Here is a 26,336-nt window from a genome sequence, read left to right as displayed (position 1 = left end):
ATTTCTCAAAATAGCATAAAGATAGAAGAAATAAAAGAATATAATCAAATGAATTGCAGTAGAGTTAAAAATTTTGAGTTTGAAGACCTTACACAGCGTTTGAGAAGCCTGAACGAAATTGGAACTAGAGTAATAAGATGCAGAAAATCGGATCAAACATCAATATACTTTTAATATCAAATCAAGATCAATTAGAACAAAAATAAAGCATTGGGTCCCACTTTTTTTTTTTGTTCCTGACGTCAAGTTAAGGTAATACCACTATGAATTACTAGACATAACTAGAGCCAAAGAAATCTCGGCCATGGCACGTATATTAATTAGAATTAGGTTCTGACACTAAAATTCAAATTATTTTAAATTACTTTCAGCAAATTCAAATTAGAATTAGTATAAATTCCTACCCTCTCATCCACCATCACACCGAATATAATCTCCTGAAGATATTATTCGAACGGGACTTTCTCGGGCCCGGCACGTTTATTAGTTTAGTTCTATTTTTATTGTATTACCTTTCCTTGGTGACTAAGAATATGACTTGGGGCCAAAGAATACCCTAAACTATAAGTATGTACCCATTAGTCCGAAGCTTTCATCACTTTCTTTCATTCATCCACCGCCTCATAGTGTCTCCTTTTACATGGCAATTCTTCTAGGTCCTCCTGAGATCTATAACCCCGGCCAACCTCTCAGTCACGTGGCGGTTCTTCCAGGTCCTCCGCCTGAGATCCCTAACTCGACCCACAGCCACGATGCCACGTCATCATCCACCGCTGGCGGCGACGACGATCCTTTCATGGATCTAGTGGCGGCTGATTACGACGGTCCTGCTTTCACGGGTCCAGGTCCTCCTTTGATAGATCCAGACGGTCCTCCTTTGATAGATCCAGACGGTCCTCCTTTGATAGATCCAGCGTGGCATGTTTACGTTCCTTTCATGGATCGAGTGGTGGCTGATTTTAACGAAATCCAAATACTGCCTCATCAAAACATGGGCTTCACAGAGAATAATTCTGCCACCTTCATCTCCACCGGCGATCCCTGTCTTGATTTCTTCTTTCATATTGTTCCTGATACTCCCTCTTCTTCTCTGGTACAGAGGCTCCAGTTGGCTTGGTCACATAACCCCTTGACTACCCTCAAGCTCGTTTGTAATCTTCGAGGTGTTCGAGGGACAGGAAAGTCTGACAAGGAAGGGTTTTATGCAGCCGCGTTATGGCTTTACACCAATCATCCCAGAACCCTAGCAATCAACGTCCCTTCTTTTGCTGAGTTTGGCTTCTTCAAGGATCTGCCTGAGATTCTTTATAGAATCTTGGAAGGTCTCGACGTGCGGAAGATTCAGAAACAAGAATGGCAGAAAAGAAAAGGACGCAAAAAGTATAACATGAAACCTCGAAGGGGAAAGGACAAGAAAAAATTGTCCAAAACATACGGATTCCAGAAGTGAACCGGAAAGAGATGGCTCATGCAGAAAGAGAAGAAAAGAGAATAGCCATGGCTAAGAAAGTATTACAAAGATATCAGAATGATGCTAACTTCTGCTTACTATACGATCACATCTCAGATCATTTTGCTGAATGTTTGAAGGAAGATATAGAGTTTCTCAAACGTGAAGAACCAGTAAAGATCAGTCTCGCAGCCAAATGGTGTCCATCCATTGATTCCTCCTTTGATCGTTCTACACTGCTTTGTGAAAGCATTGCAAGGAGGATTTTCCCACGAGAATCCTATCCGGAATATGAAGGGATTGCGGAAGCCCACTATGCTTATAGGATTCGGGAGCGTCTGAGAAAGGAAATTTTGGTGCCACTAAGGAAAGCGTTGGAATTGCCAGAAGTATATATTGGTGCAAATCAGTGGGGCTCATTACCATACAATAGGGTAGCCTCAGTGGCCATGAAATTCTACACAGACAAATTTATGAAACACGATGAAGAAAGATTTACCAAATACCTAGAAGATGTCAAATCAGGCAAGTCCACTATAGCAGCCGGTGCTTTGCTTCCCCATGAGATCATAAGATCGTTGGATTATGATGAAGATAATGAACAAGTAGCAGAGCTTCAATGGAAGAGAATGGTGGATGATTTACTAAAGAAAGGTAAGCTAAGAAGCAGTTTGGCCATCTGTGATGTTTCAGGAAGCATGACTGGAATTCCAATGGAGGTATCAGTGGCAATGGGGTTATTGGTATCTGAAACGAGTGAAAAGCCATGGAAAGGGAAGGTCATTACATTTAGTGCGAACCCAGAATTGCATGTGATAAAAGGGAAGGATCTAAAGTCCAAGATGGAGTTCGTGAAAGGAATGGAATGGGGAGCAAATACTGATTTTCAGAAGGTGTTCGACGTAATTCTAAAGGTAGCAGTGAAAGCAAATCTCAAGGAGGATCAAATGATCAAGAGGGTATTTGTTTTCAGCGACATGGAATTTGATCAAGCTTCTTGCAATCCTTGGGAAACCGATTATGAAGTAATCAAAAGAAAGTACAGAGAAAAGGGGTTTGGATCTGCAGTGCCTCAGATAGTTTTTTGGAATCTCAGAAATTCTAGGGCAACCCCAGTGGCTAGTAATCAAGATGGAGTAGCATTAGTAAGTGGGTTTTCTAAGAATCTGCTTCAAATGTTCTTAGATAATGATGGGGCCATTAACCCCCAAGCTGTCATGGAAGCTGCAATTGCTGGCAAAGAATATGATAGATTACGTTTGTTGGATTAACTCGTTTGTGAATTATCTATTCAGTGAATTGGAATAAAATGTTTTTACTTGATTCATGTGTCTGTAGTTTTCTGTTTGTAGTACATAATTGACCAGGATTTTTCTTCTCTATGATTGTATAAGAAAATTTAATTGGTGTCAATTGTATTTAAATTAGGAATAGGCAACCTGATTTAAATATATATATATATATATATATAGATATAAACATAATTAGAGATGCCTATAGACATCAATTGTTACTTATGTCGATTACCTATAGTTGTGGCGTCAATCGTTAGAATTGATTCTTTCATAAGTAATACTAATGCGAAATTAATTAATGATAGATAAGAAAAAGATTTGAGGTTGAAAAACCATAAAAAAAATTAACAGCTATGCTTATATTCGAATCAGCAAAATTCTTATCTGGAATTATATATATACAATTTAATTGAACTAAAAGTTATTTTCTGCATTTTATTAAAATAAAAAAATATGTTAAGAATTTGAATTCAATCTTGAAAAACAATTAACTTATTATATATGCGCACAGATCTCAGATGTTAACTTAGTATATATATCTTCACCAAATATCAAGGGTTGTAAAATAAATTACTGTATCCGATCATTTCCAATTTCCAATTTTGCATAACATTATCATATCAGCGTATAATTTCAAAAAGATATTAATTAATAGATGACTTCTTGTTTACTAAAATTAAATAAAAATGGATTCAGAAAATATTAAACAAGCAAAAGATCAATGTTTTATCATTTCAATGTTGAGGATTTTTAGCCTAATATTGTGAGATTTTGCTCTTTTTTTTCTTTGACCAGAATATTGGAAGTTTTAAAATTTAATTCATTTTGAACGGAATAATCAATGAATAAATAAATTCAGAAGTTTAAAATTATTCACAATGAAACAATCATGACAAAGAAGATTAAAGTTATTTTGCATTCAAAATAAAAAAAATAAATATATTTAATTTAAATTAAAAAAACATATTACATAATGATGAATCGCGCACTGTGAAATGCTGAGCATTTTTAGCCTAATACTGTGAGATTTTGTGTTTTTTTCTTTGACCAGAATATTGAACTTTTTGACTTTTTATTCATTTTTAACAGAGTAATCAATAAATTAATAAGTTCAGAAGTTTGAAATTATTCACAATGAAACAATCATGATAAAGAAGATTACAGTTATTTTGCATTCAAAATAAAAAATATAGATATTAAATTTAAATAAAAAAAAATGTGTTAAGGATTTTTAGCCTAATATTGTGAGATTTCGCTTTTTTCTTTGACCAGAAAAATTATTCACAATGAAACAATCATGATAAATATTGTGAGATTGGAAGTTTTAACTTTTAATTCATTTTGAACAGAAAAATCAATTAATTAATAAATTCAGAAGTTTGAACTTATTCGCAATGAAACAATCATGATAAAGAATGTTACAGTTATTTTGCATTCAAAATAAAAAATAAATATATCAAATTTAAATAGAAAAAACATATTACAAAATCATGAATCATGTAACATCTTAGTTTCTAACCCTTTTTGACATCAAACAGAAGTAATTGGAACCATTCATTAACTCCTTAGGTTAGGAAAATTAAAATTTCAAAGCAATTGTTCTTGGGTTACAATTCATTATAACTTTAAAATTTAGCCCAACTTTAAAAAATCATGACTAAATCAAAAAAAAAAAATGAAATGAAGTAGTCTCAAATCCTATTTGAAACTTACTGAATGATCTTTAAAGAAAAAATCTCAAATCATAAGTTCTTAACATTTCAGCCTAGTTTCCACGCCAACGTGCACTATTCATATGATAAATTTTTAATTTTTAAAATTTATACCTAACTTTGGATAGGCCTAACTATTTGAACAAAACTCTAATTTTAATGAATTATCACTTATTTTAAAGCTAAAAATAAGATCTATTAAATTGTCAACTTTTATGACCAAATTCCCTCATTTGCTCATAATCACATTAACCCCAAAATAGGTGCTAATTAGGTTATTTTTGCACCATTATGCCATATCATTTCATGCATACTACTCCTCCGTCCTTAATATAAGACCCAATTCTTGAGTTGGTTTTGGTCCTAAATATAAAACCTATTTCTCATATTTATCAATTTTCTCTAAATTACCCCTATGGATACCCCCTCAACCATAGTCAAATAGAAGAGGAAGAGGAGGTATTAAGAAAGATGATTATGGTGTTTTAGGAAAAATGTGTCACTTTTCTTATAATTAACTAACTTACCTAACTTCCTTAATCTAATCAAATTAGTTAAATGGGTCTTATATTAAGGACCGGAGGAGTATTTACTATGCCATTCAACTTAAAACCACACTCTAACCATCCACAATCAATGTATAATTACATAATATGGTTCATTAGTCCATAACAAAGATAGGGATTCAAGCAATGGCCACCTCTTTACCTTTCTTTTTAGTGCTTCCATCCCTTAAATGGTTAGGATTTAAACATAAGAGGGGTGTGAGATTTTAAGAAAATCTCAGTAGCAAAGAACATCAATAATAGTATCAAAATGCATGGTTAATTCATGTAATATGCAAGCATTTGACTTATGCATTATCATGCCATTAATGGAATTAACATGCCATGAAAAGAAAACACATAACATACGATTCAACAACTTAACTATACATATTTGCCAAGGCATCAATACTAGGAGTTAAACACATTTCAATATTCATAAGTCAACCATGTAAAACCCTTAATCTTAAAAACATTATAACTCATCATAAAATCACTACTATGGTAAAAAGGAAATCTGTTAAATGAACTACCATAGTAGGAAGAAATTTGCCTAATTTTGAATTCACATTTAAACCGTTGCATGCAACTGAAATCATTCATTTACATACACTGGGCCTCCGAGCCTCCGGCTCGGGTAACAAAACTCATCACATCAGCCCATCTAAAAGATTCCCAACAAAATAATCCAGAGTTCCATAAGACACTATCAATGGCCTCCGGCCAACCAAAACAAGGAGATACAATCTCTTCAGTTTACAACAAGGCCGGGTAACAAATATTTCAAAAGCAGTCCTAAATGTGGCAATATATACTAGCCATATATATACAAATGCTAGAGGCCTAAAGCTAACCAAGCTCAAGCCTCTGCGTCTCTTCCCGATGGCCCACGCCCGGAACCTTCACCTGAAAACATTTTAAACCATGGGGTGAGACAAAGTCCCAGTAATCAGCCTTTCCAATACTAGGTACTACTAAATAGGTGCTCGTGAGGTGTCAAGTGGGGTAGTTCACAAATAATATGGTAACAAGATAGCCACAACAAGTTATGCAAATGCAATGATGCAATCCCATCCACCAAATCCCTCACTTTGGGGGATTTTTCAAGAGCCGAAGCTGGCCTATCCCTCACTACGGGGGATGTAAGGAGCCATAAAAGGCCTATCCTTCACTCTGGGGGACGTAGGGAGCCAAAAGGCCTATCCCTCACTATGGGGGACGTACTAAGCCAACCATCATGCATTAATGGAGGCCTTACCACGTGGTAGTAACTATCAAAAACTCTCACCAATTCCCAAATCATGCATCATGCTCAAATCATAATCAAATAGTAATTGAACATTTCATAAGTAACTTCATTCAGTGGCATATCCTTCACAATTTTCAAGATTTCATTCATCATCAATCAAAAACCCCACAAGACGGTTTTTCCTTTTTATATACAACATATAGTTTGAACACAATTACTACTTGGAGCACAAAACACAAATCTACTCACAATACCACAGAAGCAAGTACTAAGGATTGGAAAGTGGTTACCTCTCGCCTGAGCAAGGAACAACAAACCAACAATGTGGCCCTGTGCACCACCAAAACTCACAACTGGTCTACACAAGCACACAAACACACAACCATCATATATTAGCTTTCAAACTAATAATGTGGCCAAGAACAACACTTGGGGACACAAAATTCCTATCTCCGACCAAACTCTACCCAACTCAAAGAGTATAACTATCAAGGCAACACTCCAAAGTCATACCAATCCATTAAAACCTTAATTCCTTTCCAAACATCAATTAAAATTCATAACCTCAAGGACCCACTATAGGAATTCTACTCCCAAACATCCCATTTGAGCAATTAAGGTTCCAACAACAAATCTACACCGATTAAACATCCAATTTAACCCTCCTTAACATAACCCAAATCACAAAACTCAGAATCAACCTTTACATTGTCATCCTCAATCCCAAATCACCTATTTCCATAAACCCTAACTCCAAAAATTCAAGATTCTTTAAATCCAAGGAAACTACATCGATTAAATACTTAAACTAACCCAATGCAATCAATTAAACTCAAAACAATCGGTCAAAAACCTCAGTTCCATCACAACTTAGAAAATCCTACGGTACCACCAAAAATCCTCAAAAATTCTAAGAAATTCCAAGAGAGAAAGAAGATTAGAGGTTAAAATCACTTACTTGAGGTAATGGATCCTTAGAAATGCCTTTCCCAAGCCTCAACAACGAAACCCTAGCAGAGCTCCTCTCTCCTCCTTCAAATTTTCTAATTTTCGCACGATGAACTCCTCCCGTGAATATATAGATTCGCGACCTTTCACCGCGGCGAACCCATATCTTCGCCGCGGTGAACTAATCCCGAGAGGGATTACTCACCTGAAAACCCGACTTCGCCGCGGCGAACTCCAATATTCGCCACGGTGAAAGCTCCCCGAGAGGAAACTCTCGCTCGCCCAGAAAACTTCGCCGCGGCATGCCCTTACCTTCGCCGCGGCGAAACCTTCCCGAAAGGGAAGCCTCACTCACCTGAACAACTTCACCGCGACCAAACCTTCCCGAAACACAAAGCCTACCTGGAACCCCCGGTGCTACGTTCACCTATTCCTTCAACAAATCTCAAATTCAACCCAAACACCAAGATCAAGATTAAATTGCTAATCTATCCTCAAGATCAACCCAAAAGAGGCTATTAAAACCCGATAAGACTTAGGATGTTACAAACCACTTTATGGCACATACACATAACATAAACAGCCGATATAATTACCAAAATTGTAAGTTATTGCTACCTCTTGATAAACTTAATTCCTCAATCTCTTCCTCTTGTTCTTGGGCCTTTCCTTGTCCAATACCAATGCCTATCAAGCAAAAAACAAAGACATTCCAATTAACTTAACAATTCCATTAACACTTTAACCTAAAACCCTAACTCTTTAACCTTTATTTTAGGGTTTTAGTATCATCTTCTTTAACTTAATTTCCACATGCTTTTTCTACATGATTTTTCATTTAGAATCTATAAACGAATTTAGATTTATCAAAATCTAACTCCTTCCCCCACCTACAGCTTTGCCCGAGAGGTACCCTATATGTTCACTCTTGATCTGGCTGAAACTTTGGCCATGAAGGAGGAAATGGGGTATTTATAATGCAAGCCAATTTACCTTATGGTAATCTTCCAACTTCACCATTTACTTTCACCACATAACACTTCTTCAAATCTTGCTTCTTCTTCTTCCTCCCATAGATCATGCCACCTTAATCCTTGAGTTGTCCTCCTTATTCAATGAAAATGCCACATCATATAACACCTTATATGCCATACATCACACATATGGGAAAAATGACAATTTTTTAATCAATAATTTCATTCTTCCTTCAACAATTTGTATTAATCTACTTAGATCCTCCCTCCTCATTCTGGCACCAGTCCAATCAGAAAAATAGGGGAAAATTTTGTCTCACCAAGCTTTACTTATTACACTGTATTGTCTCACAATATCAGTCGCGTCTCTGTCTCTCTCGTGCTCTCTCAACGTCGCGGAAATGAAATGAAGAAGTGTATGAGCGGTCTGATGATTAAAAGGCAAGGTATACGTGTGAAATGTGGGAGATTCTTGGACCAAATTGCCCCTCTATCATATTTATTCCTCAAATTTTATCCCTCTCCTATTTTTCTGAAATATAAAATATATCCAGAAATTAAACCAAAATATCTTATATGGATTTTTCTTATCCATTAGCTTTTGTGACCCTTAAAATAATTTCTCTAAAAATTTTGGGTCAAAAATTAACTCATAACTATTTTCCTTGAATTTTCCAAGAAAATAACTCTTAATTCCAGAAATTAATTCTTAACCCATTTTAAGGATTTTATGCCTCAAATAACTTCTTTACCTTCACAACTGGTTATCCTAAAATTTTCAAATTAAATAAAAATCTCTAAACATTTTTCCATAATTTTCTTAGAAAATAAGCCATTTTCCTCTTGAAATTATCTATTAAAATTATTTAAGCTATTTTTTTGGGGAAATAACTTTTCCAAAATATCTCTAAACTTTGAAAATCAACATTCCATAATTTTCCCCAAATTTATTTAGCCATTAAATAATTTTAATAATTTTCTTTTCTCTGCTCATCCTGAGTCAGAAAATTGGGGGTGTTACATCTGATATATGGCTCCAACTAAACCTTAACTGTCAAAGATTCGTTTAATCAATTGTTAACTTTTAGATTGTGGGTCTTCCTTCATGCATTAAGTTGATCTGATATATAGACACACACACTACCTCCAATCCTTAATATAAGAACTACATGGCTAATTTGTGAATATTAAGGAAATTAGTTAAGTTAGTTATTTATAATAAATAAGTATTGTGTTTCCTAAAATATCCTTCTTAATCATTTGTATTGAAACAATTCTTGCAATCACTAGAGATATAACTTGTGGGCAAAATAAATAAATGCATGAAACAAAGTGGATTATGGTCTTATATTAATGACTAAATTGAATCTCCAACTAGTTTTTATATTAAGGACTAAAGGTAGTATTTAAAGGCTATTCAATAATTGAAAGACAATTAGACAACCCCCTTTTTTGTTTTTGTTTTTGTTTTTTTTTTTTTTTGCCTTTAACATTGCGATGAATTGAATACTAAACTTCTATTTATTCTTCACCCATCCTTACTACGTGACCTAACATCCATGAAATAATATCAAATAAATAAAAAAAGCCCATCAACCTAAACGTCTCCAAAAATTATAAGTACATTTAATTAATTACTACCTCCGATTCTTAATCTAAGAGCTAATTAACTAATTTGAGCAGAAGAAGGAAGTTTATTAAGTTAGTTATTTATAATAAATAGGTGTTATCTTTCCTAGAATACCCTTGCTAATCATGTGTATTAGCTAGAACTACCATTTTATGAAATCTTTAACATGTGCAATTACTATAAGGACTTCTTTTGGGAAAAAATGGATAAATATGAGAGACAAAGTGGATTGGACTTTTATATTTAAAACAAAATTAAATGTTAAACTAGCTTTCATATTAAGAACCAGAAGTAGTATACTATCTCCGGTCCTAATTATAAGAACTAGTTGACTAATTTGAGGAGATTAAGGAAATAGGTTAAGTTAGTTATTTGTAATAAATAAGTGTTGTCTTTCCTAAAATATCTTTGCTAATCAAGTTTATTGGCTAGAACTACCATTATTAGAGGGATTACCTTGGGAAAAAATATATAAATATGAGAGACAAAATGGATCGGGGTCTTATAATTAGGACCAAAATAAAAGTCAAACAAAGTCTTATATTAAGGATTGGAGGTAGCATTATACGTTCATTTCACGCATGGAATGCAAGTACCACATGGAACGCAAGTATCCCTCTAACTATGCCAAGTCTTACTAGTTAAAACTCATTCTGTTACCCTCCAAAGATAGATGGATTGGTCTAGATGTTAATGGTTTCAGTGGGAGAATAGAAGCATCTTGTTGTAGGATTATTCGGAAATTAGATCAAGGCCTTCATAAAAGGAACTAGAACTTTAACCTCCATCATATTATTAGCTAAACTTATGGGTATCCTTGATTGGGTTGAAACTTTGTTGGGATCAAAGGTTTAAGAAAAGTGATGTACATATTGACTGGGTGGAAGCTCCAACTCCCATTGAGAAAGATCATTCTTGGAACCACCTGACCCACAATGCTTCCTGTGAGATAAGAGAAAACCCTAATGTGGGATTGGTTTATCACCTATGATCATGTTCTCAAAAGTGCTAAATTGTATTCTCCTTCCAATCTTATTTTTAAGCATTTATAAACAATTTTACCTAAGTTATAGAAGTGAGTTAAAATTAGTTATTTATTATAAAATATCAAAATTACCCTCAATATAAATGATTGACTAGAAGAGTTTGTTTAATTAGTTAAAAGGTTTTATAGTTTGTTAGAAACTAAATGAAAAAGAAAAATTATTACTTTAGAAGACTGGAGAAAGTATTAATTACCTCAACATGATGAGAATTTTATTGTTCTTCATATCCCACTTTTAGATTTTAGGAATATTCTTAGCTTATAGAACAAAATCAGTGACGGACTAGCTAATGACAAAATTTAGCGACGGAATAAAATTCTATCATTAGTGACAAAAAAATTTTATTACTAAATTCCGTTGTTAATTTTAGTTACAGAATTTGTCACGGATTAGCGACAGAATGAAATTTTGTGGCTAAATTCTGTTATTAATGTCCTTTTTTCGGTAGTGAATCACTTTCCACGTGTAACATAAAAAAAAATCACTTTCTAGGTTTCATTACATCATAACGTAATTGCAATTTGAGGAAATCTTGTGTATAGTTGCATGAGAAACGAAGTTTCATCAGCAATGTGTTGGCTTTGCACGTGACGAAATTACACACACATCTTCATTTTTTATCAGTTCATTATTACCTTTAGTTTTATAATTTTCAAAATGTTGAACTAAATTTATATTAAAAAAATATATAACATAACTTTAAGGGAAAATTTAATTAAAGGACCTAGAGAAACTATTTGTTGAGAAGGGCCATAAAAATTCTAATTATTTGGAAGCAACGAATTTTAAAATATAAATACAAAAATACCAAGTTATCCCTAATTAAATCTCCTACATTCAATTTTTATGATCCTCCCTGGTAAATATCATTTTCTGTAGGTCCCTTGTTCTAATTTTCCCTAACTTTATTATTATTTTATCACTATTTTGGCGTTCTTATATTATTATCCAAAATTTTTTCTCTTTCACTCATATACGTGATAAATATATAAAATATTATGAGAAATGAAGTTAGTTATATCTTCAGTGAAGAAAATACTATACCATAATTTTTAAGACATACTACTAATAATTAAGAAGTTTTAATTTATAAAGACTATATTAAAAATTATGAAAAAAATAAAAAATTAAAATGTGTAATTTTCTTACAATATTATTTTCTTTAATGACTATCACTAAATATATGAATTTTTATAATCTCGATAAAATCACTTAAACTCATACAATCCAAAATATTTAATGTTTTTAAAGTAAAAACATAATTTGAAAAGCTCGTACTCCTCGTGCGGTTAAAACACATTTGGTGTGTTTGGATTAACGGTGGAGAAGTAACTTTTTTCTCAATCTGACTTTTCCAGAAGTCAGATTGAGTAAAAGTCAGATAGGGTAATGTGATTTATGTTTTGATTGGGTTTTAGAAAAAAGTCAGTTTGAGAAGCTGAAACTTGTTTGGATGATAAATGTAAAAGTAAGTTTGGATACAAAATGACTTAAAAGGACATGAATTTTATTAAGTAGTACATATTTAATAATATGACCATTTTAAAAGAAGTAAGGAAAATAATACTTCATCTGGTTCAAAATATAAGTTAAATTTTATCCATTTATGTTTATCAAGAAACTAGTTAAAATTAATTTAAATAATAAATATGTAAGGCATTATTTGTTTTTTCAAATATATCTTTATTAATGAAAAGAATAAGAAAATGATGTAATAAATGAATTAAAGAAGAAAGAGAATTTATAGAGGTAAAATTGAAAAAAAAACCTCATTAAATACTTATACAAAATTAAATATTATCTTATAAAAAAATTAAGTGCATTCAAATAAAATTTAGCTTATATTTTAAACTGAAAGGAGTATTATTAAAAATAAAGAAGACGCTGGGGAGGCTTTTGTTATATTTTTTATGTCTCGTTTTGTTTTATCCCAGGTGAGAGAAAATTTTAGGTAGCAAATTCGAACGATGTTGTCAAACGCCCTGTAAAAGCAGCTTTGAATAGCTTCTTACAGAAGTCCATTGGCATCCCAAAAGTCAGATTCAAAAAAAATGAAACCAAACATGTTTTTTGCCCCATCTGTGACTTTTCCGATTGGGATGTGCATTTGGGGGTCCAAACGCCATCCCAAACACACCCATTACCTAGTTCGAACACGCGCGCACAAAGCATGTTACCTTGGTAAATATTGAATGAATAGTTATAAATAGAACCATACACATACATAAAAATTATATATAGAAATATTTCTTATATCTAAATTACATGTGAGAGAAACTTATTATTAGACTTTCGTAAAGGAAGAGGGAGACATGTAGCAATAACGGAAGGGATTTCAACTACACTAAGAATAAATTGAAGAAATAAATGAATTCATGCGAATGATTCTTGCTTTAGATGAGAAGGAACTGCTTGTCCGGTGTAATTTCTTTATAATGTTTGCCTACTTTCGAATAATATAATCCAGCACAAACTGGACTGGAAACAGTGCTTTTCAGGTTTATTTGTTCAATGCATCATCAAGTGGGTTTAATTAGATTAAGAGGGTTCAATTTTCCTTGCACTCTTTAGCTTCGTATATCCAACCGTTCGATAGCTTCAATGAGTGTTTTCTTTAGTCTTCCCCTCCCTCTTTCCGCCGGACTCCATGATGTCTAACCTATCCCGGTGCTACCAATGACGTGGCCTTCTTTTTACATTGCCGCATCATCTTAAATGATTTTCTACTATTACAGGTTCTCACATATGTTCATTATGAATATTATATTTTTTTATATGACCACACATCCATTTTAATATTTTCATCTCTCCTGTCCCAACTTTTTATTCTTGTTTTCTCTATTTAAAACCCACTAATTCACTACGTACCATATAGTATTCCTGATCATAGCAATTCGATAAAACTTTTCTCAGCATATTTGGTTATTTTCATCATGAATAACTCTAAGTGATTGATTGATTGATTAATTAATTAAATTAATCTAGCTGTTAACTCGGGTGATAAGATAGGTGAAATTAATTTCACTCTAAATCTCCTTTGGTTTCTCACTTTTCGCAATATTCAAGTGAGTGTGCCCCAAGAATTGCGGGCGATGAGCAAATGAATGTCATTCTAAATCCCTTTTGGTTTCTCACTTCGAACTTTGAAGATTGAACTCTCAAACCTTTCCTTATATTTGAGGATCTTAGTTTTGGCCGCCGGATTTAACATTACAAGTACAAATAGAATTCTTACGAGCAAGCAAAATTCAAATCAAATCAAAATGCTTTTTATTTTATCACTATTATTTTGATCATCATCATCATTATTATTATTCAGCTTTTAATCTTTCTCGCTTTACTTGGTGCTGCAATTATTATGACTTGATGAAAGTAAAAGGAGAAGCATTAGTGGGTGTAGGGTAGCCCCCAACACAAATTTTCCATTTTGACTCTGGATCACACCTGCCTATACACTTGTGTCCCCATTCAACAAAATTTAGACTATGCTTTTGTTTCCGCCCATTTCTTTAAAATTAAAAAATAAGTGATTCAACCAACTTAGTTTGACATCAGTAAGCTCTCGTTATCCAAGCAAGTAGTTGTGAGTTTAAATCACATAACTCTTAAGTATGTAGTAACAGTTGGGAGGAGTCTACCATTTGCTCTACTATCTCGAGAAAAAGTGAAGTATACTCATCATTGTGCCTCACATGAATATAATAATTTTCATATTCTCTCTTAATTAATTAAGAAAAGAAGGAAAGTCATTAAATAGAGAAAAAAGGCTGCGTTGTTCTTGGTTTCATACAATCAATCTAAGGGTCACAGATCCATGAGCAAGCCACACCTCATTCTTATCTTCAATTCATGCTTCACACAGAATCATAACTCCCACTTCACTACTCTCTCTCTCTCTCTCTCTCTCTCTCTAGTGGATGCAACCCCACAAAAACTACACCACACATTATCACTGTCTTTTCTGTATTCACTGGTCCACACCCCAGAATCTCTTTCATCATCTTTTCTCTGCAGATCATGAAAGGGTCTGATTCTGCTGTGATCTGAATTATATATATGGACCACAAAATTGCTTACAGTGCATCAAAGCTCCGACCAGGGAATATGGTTTGGTTAGAGACTACTTAGTTCTTTTAAGAAACCAAATGATTGCTTGTAATGATGTATGTCTAATCCAATCAGTGAGCTTGACCAACATTATCTCAAACATTGGTGGGATATATTTAACTTCAACTAGCAATCCCTTCATTATTATAAACAGTCTAGATAATCTTTTGGCCTCTCTTTATTGCTTAATGCAAGCTCGTGGCTGCAATTAGTGCTGCTGTTATGACTTCCACGCAAGCACCGGGACAAAACTTATTTCACATCCTTACCCCTTACGCCATAAAATTACTTTTAAAAAGCCAATCCAAATATCTTCCCAAGGGAGTGTTTGGAAAACACTATAAGCAGTCAAAAAAAGTGTTTTCATGCAAGTCAAGACAAAATCCCTCTCACATACTTAGTTCATACACTATAAATCACTTCTGAAAAGCTAATCCAAGTAGAGATGCTCTGGAACAATCGGTTATTTACTTCTGTTGCTGAGTTAATAGTCCCAAGATTCTCCTTTAATTTAGAGGCAAATTCAGGTCTCACGGCTGGACGCAAGCATGTCCATTGTTTGGTCTTCTCGTAGTAATTTGTTAGTTGCGGAGAGAGCAAGTCACGATTTCAGATGCAGTCGACATATCATAGATTTGTGTGGGATAAAGAACAACATTCCCAGTGACCAGAGTTCTGAGAGTACTAAATTATGTATTATTCGGATCATGCAGTGACCCATTCCTTAGCCAAAACAGCGGAAAAAACAAAAAAGCTGCGATTATTTTGTCGGGTTTCTCAGCAAGTTGGTCCCAAAAACTATCATTTGGTGATCTCATCAGTTCCTGTGTGATCACACCACATTTTTCCCCGAAGATCTAAGACGACAAGCCACGGAAAATTTGCCAAATTTAATTAAAACCGATCATGAACAACTTAAGCAGGTTGTGTGAATCCAAAGCAACAATGTATATACATGTCAGGGTTCTTATAATTTGAAATATTTATTATAGTTGGTATCATATATATATATGGCTTCAACTATGTCAGAGATTTATTAATAACTCGGTAAAGGTAAACTTTTTCGATTGTGGGTCTCCCTTCATGTGCCAAATTATTCTTGCAGAATGTCCTTTTGATCATACTGGAAGGTTCCGGAGCATATTTAAAGCTTGTTTCAATTATTGAAAGACAAACCTTCCTCTACGCATCCTCGAATTAATATCAAATAAATAAAAGATCAGCGGCCCAGAAAACATAAAACATCTCCAACAATTATTAATATGTCTAACTATATGTTCATTCCACGGATGGAAAATAAATAATAACCATCTAATTAGTTAGCTTTGTCCCATGAATTGATAATCGTTAATTAGACTGCGGCTCAATTAACTATACAAATTTAATATTTACTACAAATTTAATATTTACTGCATTCTTAGGCACGATAAGATATTGCCCATCTGACTTTAAATATAAAACCCATTTTATAGTGTAAATTCTATTACAAAATAAGTCTTACATTTAGGAATGGAGGAATAATTGACTTAGATATTTTTCTATCTTTAAACATGCAATCCATATAATCAAAGAGGGGTACAGTGATGTGTACAGAGAGGGTATCGTAGTCAGCACCAAAGGTTTTTTTAGAAAGTTTACAGTAGGAGCAGATTAGTCACCTCTAGCGGTAGTAGATACAGCAAAAAAAAAAACAACAAAACAAAAACAAAAAAAAAAGTAAAGGAGTAGATATATAGTGATAGATCTCGCTTAACAATTAGTGATGTCATCTGTGTTTATTGTTCCATTTTTTTGTCTGTCTTTCCCTAATTACATAAGTTCTAGCGTTACGAAAAGATCATACACTAAGCATCCAATTACTCCATTTAAATTAATAAACGTTGGAACCAAATCTTGCGCATTTCATTTTCTTAGGGCATATTATGATCACCCATATTCTCCTAGACCGTGTATGGTGTGTGCATGCTGCATAATTTTTCTTAATAAAACATAGTAGCTGCCTTTAATTTCATGGAATATTTATGCTTATTATTAATATTTAAAAAGCAAACAATGTGAGATGAAGTGGAATACTTGAATTAACAGGCCCTATCATTCAACACCATAATCCAATGTACAGTATATATAATTGGCAGTCAATGAAATAAATACTTGTGGGCAAAAATATCATCGAAAAGGGGGGGGGGAAAGGATATATCAATACTTAAGTATGTACGTCTGGGAAGTGGATAAGAAGAGGTATGAATTTGAGACCCTATTGGATACAAAATTATAACCCAATTAACTGATGAAATATGCATTTATCATAATTTCTTAAAGGTTTTTCTTATGATGTTCATCACAACATTTCAAACCAAAGCTCAATTCCCTAATAATTGTCCTCGTAAGTAATTACTCCATTCGGTTCAAAATATAAGCTAAACTTTGTTAGAGGGGTTTGGTTTTTTTCATAAGATAACATTCACTTTTATCTACGTGTTTAATGAGTTTGTTCCAAATTTACCCCATGTATTCTCTTTCTTCTCTGATAAAAAAAATACATGGCTTACATATTTATTATTTTAAAATAATTTTAACTAATTTATTGATAAAAGTAAATAGATAAAATTTATCTCACATATTTTGAATCAGATGGAGTAATACTTCAATTTTTCTTTCTTTCTCACAGTCTTTTATGTTGTTAACGCTCCCCCCCCCCCCAAGTCACATAGTGCGAGGTTGCTTTCAGTACTTTTGCCCGAGGAACGAAAGGTTGATAAATGCCTTGAAACTAGTGGACACAAGAAAGAGCACCTAGTGTACTGCTGGAATTTTATCCTTTTACCTGAGGTATAATTAATTTTCTATTTTGATCCGTCCTTTGCTCACTAATTCGTAAATAGGGAGAATAACAATTGAGTAGCTAATAACAAGGTCATGTTATGAAATTATCTAATAAAGAAAGTAGATTAGAGAAAAGATGTAAACAAGAAAATGAGAGAATGATATTGTATTCATTCACTTACTTCACCTTCATCACAATACAATAGCATGCCTTATTTATAGGCATAGTATTACACATAAGTTACACTTGTACTTGAATGATAGATAGTGGACAATAAACCACATGAATGTGAGGGGGGTGAGTTACAAGATTAAAGGCATAGTGGAGATGTAACATCCTAAGTTTTTATCGGGTTTTAATAACCTCTTTTGGTTGATTTTGAGGATAGATTAGCAATTTAATCTTGATCTTGGTGTTTGGGTTGGATTTGAGGTTTGTTGGAGGAATAGGTGAACGTACCCCTCTCAGGGTATGTTCGCCGCGGCGAAGTAAACCGGGAGTTTCAGAGGGCAGTGTCTTCTCGGGAAGGTTTGGCCGCGGCGAAGTCTTGGGGACGCCGCGGCGAAGTTGTTCTGGTGAGCGAGACTTCCCTTTCGGGAAGGTTTCGTCGCGGCGAAGGCAGGGGCATGCCGCGGCGAAATTCTTCTGGGCGAGCGAGAGTTTCCTCTCGGGAAGCTTTCGCCGCGGCAAAGATTGGAGTTCGCTGTGGCGAAGTCGGGTTTTCAGGCGAGTAATCCCTCTCGGGATTAGTTCGCCGCGGCGAAAGGTCGCGAATCTTTATAGTCGCGGGAGGGTTTAGCGTGCGAAAATAAGAAAATCTGAAGGAGGAGAGAGGAGCTCTGCTAGGGTTTCAAACTTTTGGCTTGGAGGGGGCATTTCTAAGGATCCATTACCTCAAGTAAGTGATTTTAACCTCTAATCTTCTTTCTTTCTTGGAATTTCTTAGAATTTCTGAAGATTTTTGGTGGAACCCTAGGATTTTCTAAGTTGTGATGGAACTGAGGTTTTTGACCGATTGTTTTGGGTTTAATTGATTGCATTGGGTTAGTTTAAGTATTTAATCGGTGTAGTTTCCTTGGATTTAAAGAATCTTGAATTTTTGGAGTTAGGGTTTATAGAAATAGGAGGTTTGTGATTGAGGATGATAATGTAGAGATTGATTTTGAGTTTTGTGAATTGGGTTATGTTAAGGAGGGTTAAATTGGATGTTTAATCGGTGTAGATTTGTTGTTGGAACCTTAATTGCTCAGATAGGATGTTTGGGGGTAGAATTCCTATAGTGGGTCCTTGAGGTTATGAATTTTAATTGATGTTTGGAAAGGAATTAAGGTTTTAATGGATTGGTATGACTTTGGAGTGTTGCTTTGATATTTATACCCTTTGAGTTGGGTAGAGTTGGTGGGAGATAGGAATTTTGTGTCCCCAAGTGTTGTTTTTGGCCACATTATTAGTTTGAAAGCTAATATATGATGGTTGTGTGTTTGTGTGCTTGTGTAGACCGATTGTGAGTCGTGGTGGTGCACGGGACCACATTGTCGGTTTGTTATTCCTTGCTCAGGCGAGAGGTAACCACTTTCCAATCCTTAGTACTTGCTTCTGTGGTATTGTGAGTAGATTTATGTTTTGTGCTCTAAGTAGTAATTATGTTCAAACTATATGTTGTATATAAAAAGGAAAAACTGTCTTGTGGGGTTTTTGATTGATGATGAATGAAATCTTGAAATTTGTGAAGGATATGCCACTGAATGAAGTTACTTATGAGATGTTCAATTACTATTTGATTATGATTTGAGCATGATGCATGATTTGGGAATTGGTGAGAGTTTTTGATAGTTACTACCACGTGGTAAGGCCTCCATTAATGCATGATGGTTGGCTTAGTACGTCCCCCATAGTGAGGGATAGGCCTTTTGGCTCCCTACGTCCCCCAGAGTGAGGGATAGGCCTTTTATGGCTCCTTACGTCCCCCGTAGTGAGGGATAGGCCGGCTTCGGCTCTTGAAAAATCCCCCAAAGTGAGGGATTTGGTGGATGGGATTGCATCATTGCATTGGCATAACTTGTTGTGGCTATCTTGTTACCATATTATTTGTGAACTACCCCACTTGACACCTCACGAGCACCTATTTAGTAGTACCTAGTATTGGAAAGGCTGATTACTGGGACTTTGTCTCACCCCGTGGTTTAAAATGTTTTCAGGTGAAGGTTCCCGGCGTGGGCCATCGGGAAGAGACGCAGAGGCTTGAGCTTGGTTAGCTTTAGGCCTCTAGCATTTGTACATGTATGACTAGTATATATTGCCACAGTTAGGACTACTTTTTGATATATTTGAGTACCCGGCCTTGTTGTAAACTGAAGAGAATGTATCTCCTTATTTTGGTTGGCCGGAGGCCATTGCTAGTGTTTTATGAATTCTGGATTATTTGGTTGGGAATCATTTAGATGGGCTGATGTGATGTTTGTTATTACCCAGGCCGGAGGCTCGGAGGCCCAGTAGATGTAAATGAATGATTTCAGTTGCATGCAACGGTTTAAATGTGAATTCAAAATTATGCAAATTTCTTCCTACTATGGTAGTTCATTTAACAGATTTTCCTTTTCTACCATAGTAGTGACTTTGTGATGAGTTCTAACGTTTTTAAGGTAAAGGGTTTTACAGGAGAAGTAATGGAGTAGTGGGAGTTGAGGAAGTTGAGGAGGAAGGGAAGATGGACATCCACGTCTGATAATATTCATAACACCCCCCTTTGGATGTCCATTATATAAAGATGTGTCTCATTAAAAAACTTCAATGAGGAAAAATCTCGTGGGATAAAAACCTAGCAGAAGAAAAAGAGTACACATTCACTGATACACTATTCGATGCTGCCTCATTAAAAACCTTGCTAGGAAAATCCAGTAGGAAAAAAACCATAGACAAGAAAAAAAGAGTATAGCGTGTATTAACTTTCCCTCTTGATAACATCAATTAATATTCCTGAGTTTGTGACATCCGATATCATGAAAAATTTTCCAAATAATTACAATAAGAAGTGAATTGGTGAACATATCTGCTAGATTTTTATTAGAACAGATTTGCTAGATATATATTTCACCATCTTTTGGATATTGTGAGATACTCTATTTAGAATTACCAACATCTGGATCAGAAAAGAATTTATAATCTTTATTTTAGTGTTCTCATATTGGTGAAGAACTATATTTTGCTAGTAAGTTAACAACAAATGATATATCAAGTCGTAGGTGACTAGCAAGATATATAAGTGCACCAATTGTACTAACATATGGTACTTCTCGACCAAATAATTCTTCATCACCTTCTCGAGGTCTAAAGGATCTTATTCACCTCCACAAATCTCATAACCATCGAAGTACATAATGGATATGATTTATCTATATAAAACACTTTAAGGCCTTCTTTTTGTATCAATTATTTGATACACAAAAATTTTCATTTCTCAAGTATTCAATTTGAAATCCGAGGAAAAACTTTGTTCTTCCCAAGTCTTTCATTTCAAATTTTTTCTTGTAAGTATTTTATAACTTTTATGAGCTCTTTAGAAGTTCTAATGATATTTACAAAAATCATAACAAACTCATTCCAAGAACTTTTCATAAGAATGCATGGGCAAATTGGATTATGTTTTAATATCATTCCTTTAACTGATATTTAATTAATCGGTTATACCACATACGCCCTAATTGTTTCACTTCTTATAGAAACTTACTTAACTTAATTAAGTATTATTCTCAAGAACTTGAATTGTATGCTTCTAGCAAGTGAAATTGTCACATCTCGAGAAATTTCATCTGGACATAGGGAATTAAAAATTAGGATGAGGGCCAATACAGAAACTAGATGGAAAAATAAAACAATTTTTGTGCTAAAACCCCGATAAGGTTTGGGCTAGCATTTTTCGTAATTATTAGTTTTGGATGGGCAAAACGAGAAATTTTGAGAAAAATTTTAGAAAATTCCCAAAAATAGAAAAAATGCAAATGAGAGGTTTTGAAAACTTGGTTAAGGCTTAAAAGGTGAAATTATTATGAAAATAAATTGTTACAGAATTTCCCATAAACAAAAGTTTTTTTGGAAAATATTAGAAAATCATAGAAAAATAATTATTTTAATTAGTTAGAGGCTTTAATAAATTTAAAAAAATATGAAAAAATCATCTAAATATCTATTTGAATGTGTGGAATTGGTTTTAGGCCTTGGAAGCTCAGAAATTAATTTTAGGAAATTTATCTTCTCGCAGTAATACTGATAGAGGCCTAACTAGAGAAAATTCAAAATAAATACCTAGAGGAGGTGAAAAATTCTGAAAATTTTCAGATCATATTCTCATATTAAAAGGTGAATTATTATGAAGAGAAATAAATTTTTTGAGGCCTATAAAAATTATGGAATGTTACTAGCAAATAGTAACCGATAAAGTTTTAAATTGGTTTGGGATTTTGATTCAGACTGTGAGCCATCTTTTTGGGCTAGCCTAGACCATTTTTGGGGCCCACATTAGGAACAATCCAAGCTCAAATTCGTGCAGCTTCCAGACCTCACCATATTTAATTAAATAAAATGTAAAATTAAGGGATAAATGTTGAAAAACTCTAGAATTGGACACATGGTTAAATCTAAACCTTTCTTGCTTTGATGGCTGCCACATATCCCCCATTATATGTCACATTTTCAGCCAACAAGAGAGGGAGGGGCAGATTGAATTTTCTATAAATACCCCCTCCTAAAATACAAGAAAATGTTGGAAAATTAGAAAAAATAAGGGGAGGTGCTGCTGCTTTGTGTCCAGACCTGAGGAGACCGAATTTGAGAGGTTTTTGAGCAAGGAATCATTCAGTTTATAGCAATAAAACATTAGGGTATGCTCAAGCCTTTCTATCCCTAAGTTTTAAGCTAGTTTTGTTGGGTTTTTTGCATGAAAAATTAAGGGAAAATGCTGCACAAATTTGGTTGACATGCTTGGCTATTAGGGAAGGATAGAAACCTTAAATATGATATGAAACAATCTTGTTCAAGTGATGTATGAAGTGGTTTTTGGAAGAAAATCAACTTAAGGCTATATATGTTTATTTCGGCCAAGGGATGTTCTTGTTGGAGGAGCTTTTTTTACATTGATTTGATGATTCCAATAGGTTTAAAATGTGTTTTTGTGTAGAGATATACTATTGGGAAGTGTTTAAAATCATTGGAATTAAAAATAGAATTTTTTAGAAGTTAGAACCCCCTATTCGGCCAACATGATTTCATGGGGAATGAGTTTGATTTTTGAAAAACTGATTGAATATTTGGATTCCTCATAAAAAATTGTGTAAGATTGAGCCAAGAGATCATTGATTCTAAAAGAGGAACTATTTTGTTAAAAATCCAAGAAAAATGGGGGAATGTTAAGTTAAAGATAAAGTGTTGTATTTAAGTTGTTTAGTTGTTAATGTAGCTAGTGTTTATACTTGAATTAATAGGTTTTGTGAGAAGGAATCAAGAAGAATCATAACCCCTTGAGGAGACCAAAATTATCAAGTGATAAAAGGTCGCATTGAATTATAATTTGATTGCCTATCTTGCTTTTTTAATGTGATTATGTTGTTTGCTTAGATTGAGGAACTTGTGTTGTGATCTTAGTTGATTGGATGACTTTAGGTTATGCTTTGGCCAAATACATTGGATTATGTTATTGTGGAAGTGTTGGCGTTCCTCTCCTAGTATGATGTTAACTATGATTTTATGTGGTTTGATTATGCCTTGTGGTGTGATAACATGTCACATTGTAACTTGATTGATTTACATGATAATTATAGTTCAATTGCTACTGAGATTTTCATAAAATCTCATTCCTCCTATATCATTTATTCATCATTTAGGAAGTGGCTTATCCATGGATCAAGGTAAGGAATTGGTATTGGGATAGAAGAGCATTATGGAAACTATATCACTATGTTATGTTATGTAATGTTTTAATGAACTTTATGTTAAGTTGTAATGAATTATGAATGATGATATAATGTAAATTATATTGTTATGATATGTCCTAATGCTGGAATATGGAATTGAGGAATGCCTAAAGGGTATGAAAAAGAAAAGGGAAAACAAAATTCAAGAAAAATGGGATTAGGGGATAAAGTCTTCCTAAACAGTCTCAATCTTGTGCCACATAAAATAATGAGCAAATAGAAGAATTTTGATCTAAAATTTGGCAGTCTTATAGATCTTATTTTTAGCTTTAAAACAAGTGTAGATCATTAAATTTGGAGTTTTGAACTAAGAGTTATGCCCTTCCAAATTTGGGCTAAAATACTGGAAATTCAATAATTAACCATATGAACAGTACAACTTGTCAAATTTTCTGATGCTGTTCTGGATGGAATTGAGTCCAATGAATTTTTTCCTCTAAAGAACTCTTAGCAAGCTTCAAGTGAAAATTGGAACCACTCAATTTTGATTTTTCTACAATTAGTTATAAATTTTCAAAGTTGTCCCCAATTCGAATGAACAGTGTACAAACAAAATAAAAAGAAAAATTTTGAAATTAAAATTTCTTGCTCGGAAATGTTGGGAAATGCGTGATATTGGTTCCAATTGATGTATAGTGGGGTATTAAAGGAGGTATGACAGAATTCCTCGAGGGAATTTCATATATTTTGATCCAGTTCTATAAAATGAATGATACACACTGAAATTATTTTAATCTTCATAATATTTCATATACTGAAAGATTTTTTTATATATGCTCTGGCCTAACATATTTTGGATCCTTCAAGGATTATCATGTAGTTTTCATCATTTAATGATCCTCATGCATAGGTCATAATAATATCTAACAAACACATTTTATAACTACCAAACTATTCAGATATGTAAAATTATATCCACTTCAAAATAATGTGTCTCATCATAATCATTTGTGAAAATCTTGAATTTCACATAAATATTTATATATTCTATAGAAACTTTATATTTCATGTGTTCAGATTGTAGGCCTATTTTCACATATCGAAATAATATTTTCATCTCATCTTTTCCCTTTTACTTTTCTTTTTGGCCAAATTTATGTCTACTTTGTATGATAAATCTATGTGTAAGATCCTCTTTTTATCACGTGATATTCTTATCAAAATCATCATTGATAACCTTTATCTTTTAGGTTCTATTTTTCTTTTGTGATATAACTTATTGAGATCTCTTTCTTCCTCTTTAGGTACTTGAACCTCTTCTAAGGTTTTATAATTAGTTATGTCTTGATACTCTTTTAGAGTACATGCCTCCTCAATACAACTTCTAAGTTGTATGCTCCTCTTTATTCAATATATTTATATTGGAACTGATTGACCTCTCATACTTCTAACATGTCTTATTTTTATTTATATTAATTGGGGCATTTTCAACTGGAATAAGAGATTTAAAAAATTTTATTCAAGTCAGTAAAATATTTTATAGTATTTCATGAATGCAATTTCAATAAGCTTCTGGTCTGTACTGGTATATTTGAGGATCTATATTTTGATAGTAATAATGCATTCCATGCATTTTTTTTCCTAGCTACTCAATTTCTCCCCTCATGTTAGAAAAACTTTATTGAATAACAGTCAACTAATTATACAGTATAAGTCTCCTAAATGCACTTGCTTCTTTTAGGAACATAATTTTGTTCCATTTAGAGACAATCAAGAAAAAGGAGGTTCTTACGCAACATATGTTCCAACTTTTTTTTTTAACTATCCATTTATGTGCAATGTGGTGGATTAGCAGGAATAAATATTGCATGTTTCAAATTTAGATGAAAAATATCTAACTCCTAGCCAAAAGCCAATTTTATTGGAAGAATTTTGTTGCTTTGATGTGTATAAGTACTGCAATATATTAAATTACATATGCCAACACTAAAATGGAAAAACTTGTTCTCATAAATATTAATCCAGCTATTCACGGAGGCATTAACAAATGATTTTGCTGCTTTGCAACATTAAAAGCTTGATATAGAAATTCACTAGCATCTTTAAAATCAAGTTTTTAGGATTACATAGTCTAAAGATATTTATCTAAACAATCTTGCAAACTAATGTCAATCCCACATGTTACCATTTTATGTAGATGCATCTATCAAGTATTGAATACTTGTATGGCTTATGTGCTTCTAAATGGGCCCATATATATGAATTTAATATTTCCAAAAATTTAGTGATCCATTTCAAAACAAAACATAACTAGTGATATTTATAATCAGTTTTCTTTGAGAACAAACAGCACATACGAATTCTTTAAAATGTTGACTATTCGAAAGAATCTTCTGGTTCTTCAATGGATATCAATACATAATCTTCGATAATTTGTTGTATCATATAGTTCAAGATGATCAAACAAGTCATGCTAACAATATGTCTAATTATATCAGTAAACTTTTAGTTTACTGTACCATGTTTCATTACCACCAATAAACTTGTCAATATAATATATGATTGATGATATCCATTTATGAAATTGATATGAAAAATATATCCAATATCAACTCATACTTGTATTCCAACAGTCTTCCTCTCAAGATTG

General features: G+C 33.4%; 1 pseudogene; it reads left to right on the top strand.

Moving 5' to 3' along the window:
• Positions 1-602: 602 nt before the first annotated feature.
• Positions 603-3,312, top strand: LOC114751482 (uncharacterized; annotated as a pseudogene).
• Positions 3,313-26,336: the final 23,024 nt, after the last annotated feature.

This window comes from Neltuma alba, unplaced genomic scaffold, assembly GCF_004799145.2.
Source record: "Neltuma alba isolate B1F8T4 unplaced genomic scaffold, ASM479914v2 tig00006941_pilon, whole genome shotgun sequence".
Lineage (NCBI taxonomy): Eukaryota > Viridiplantae > Streptophyta > Magnoliopsida > Fabales > Fabaceae > Neltuma > Neltuma alba.
This window is presented reverse-complemented; position numbering and strand designations above follow the sequence as displayed.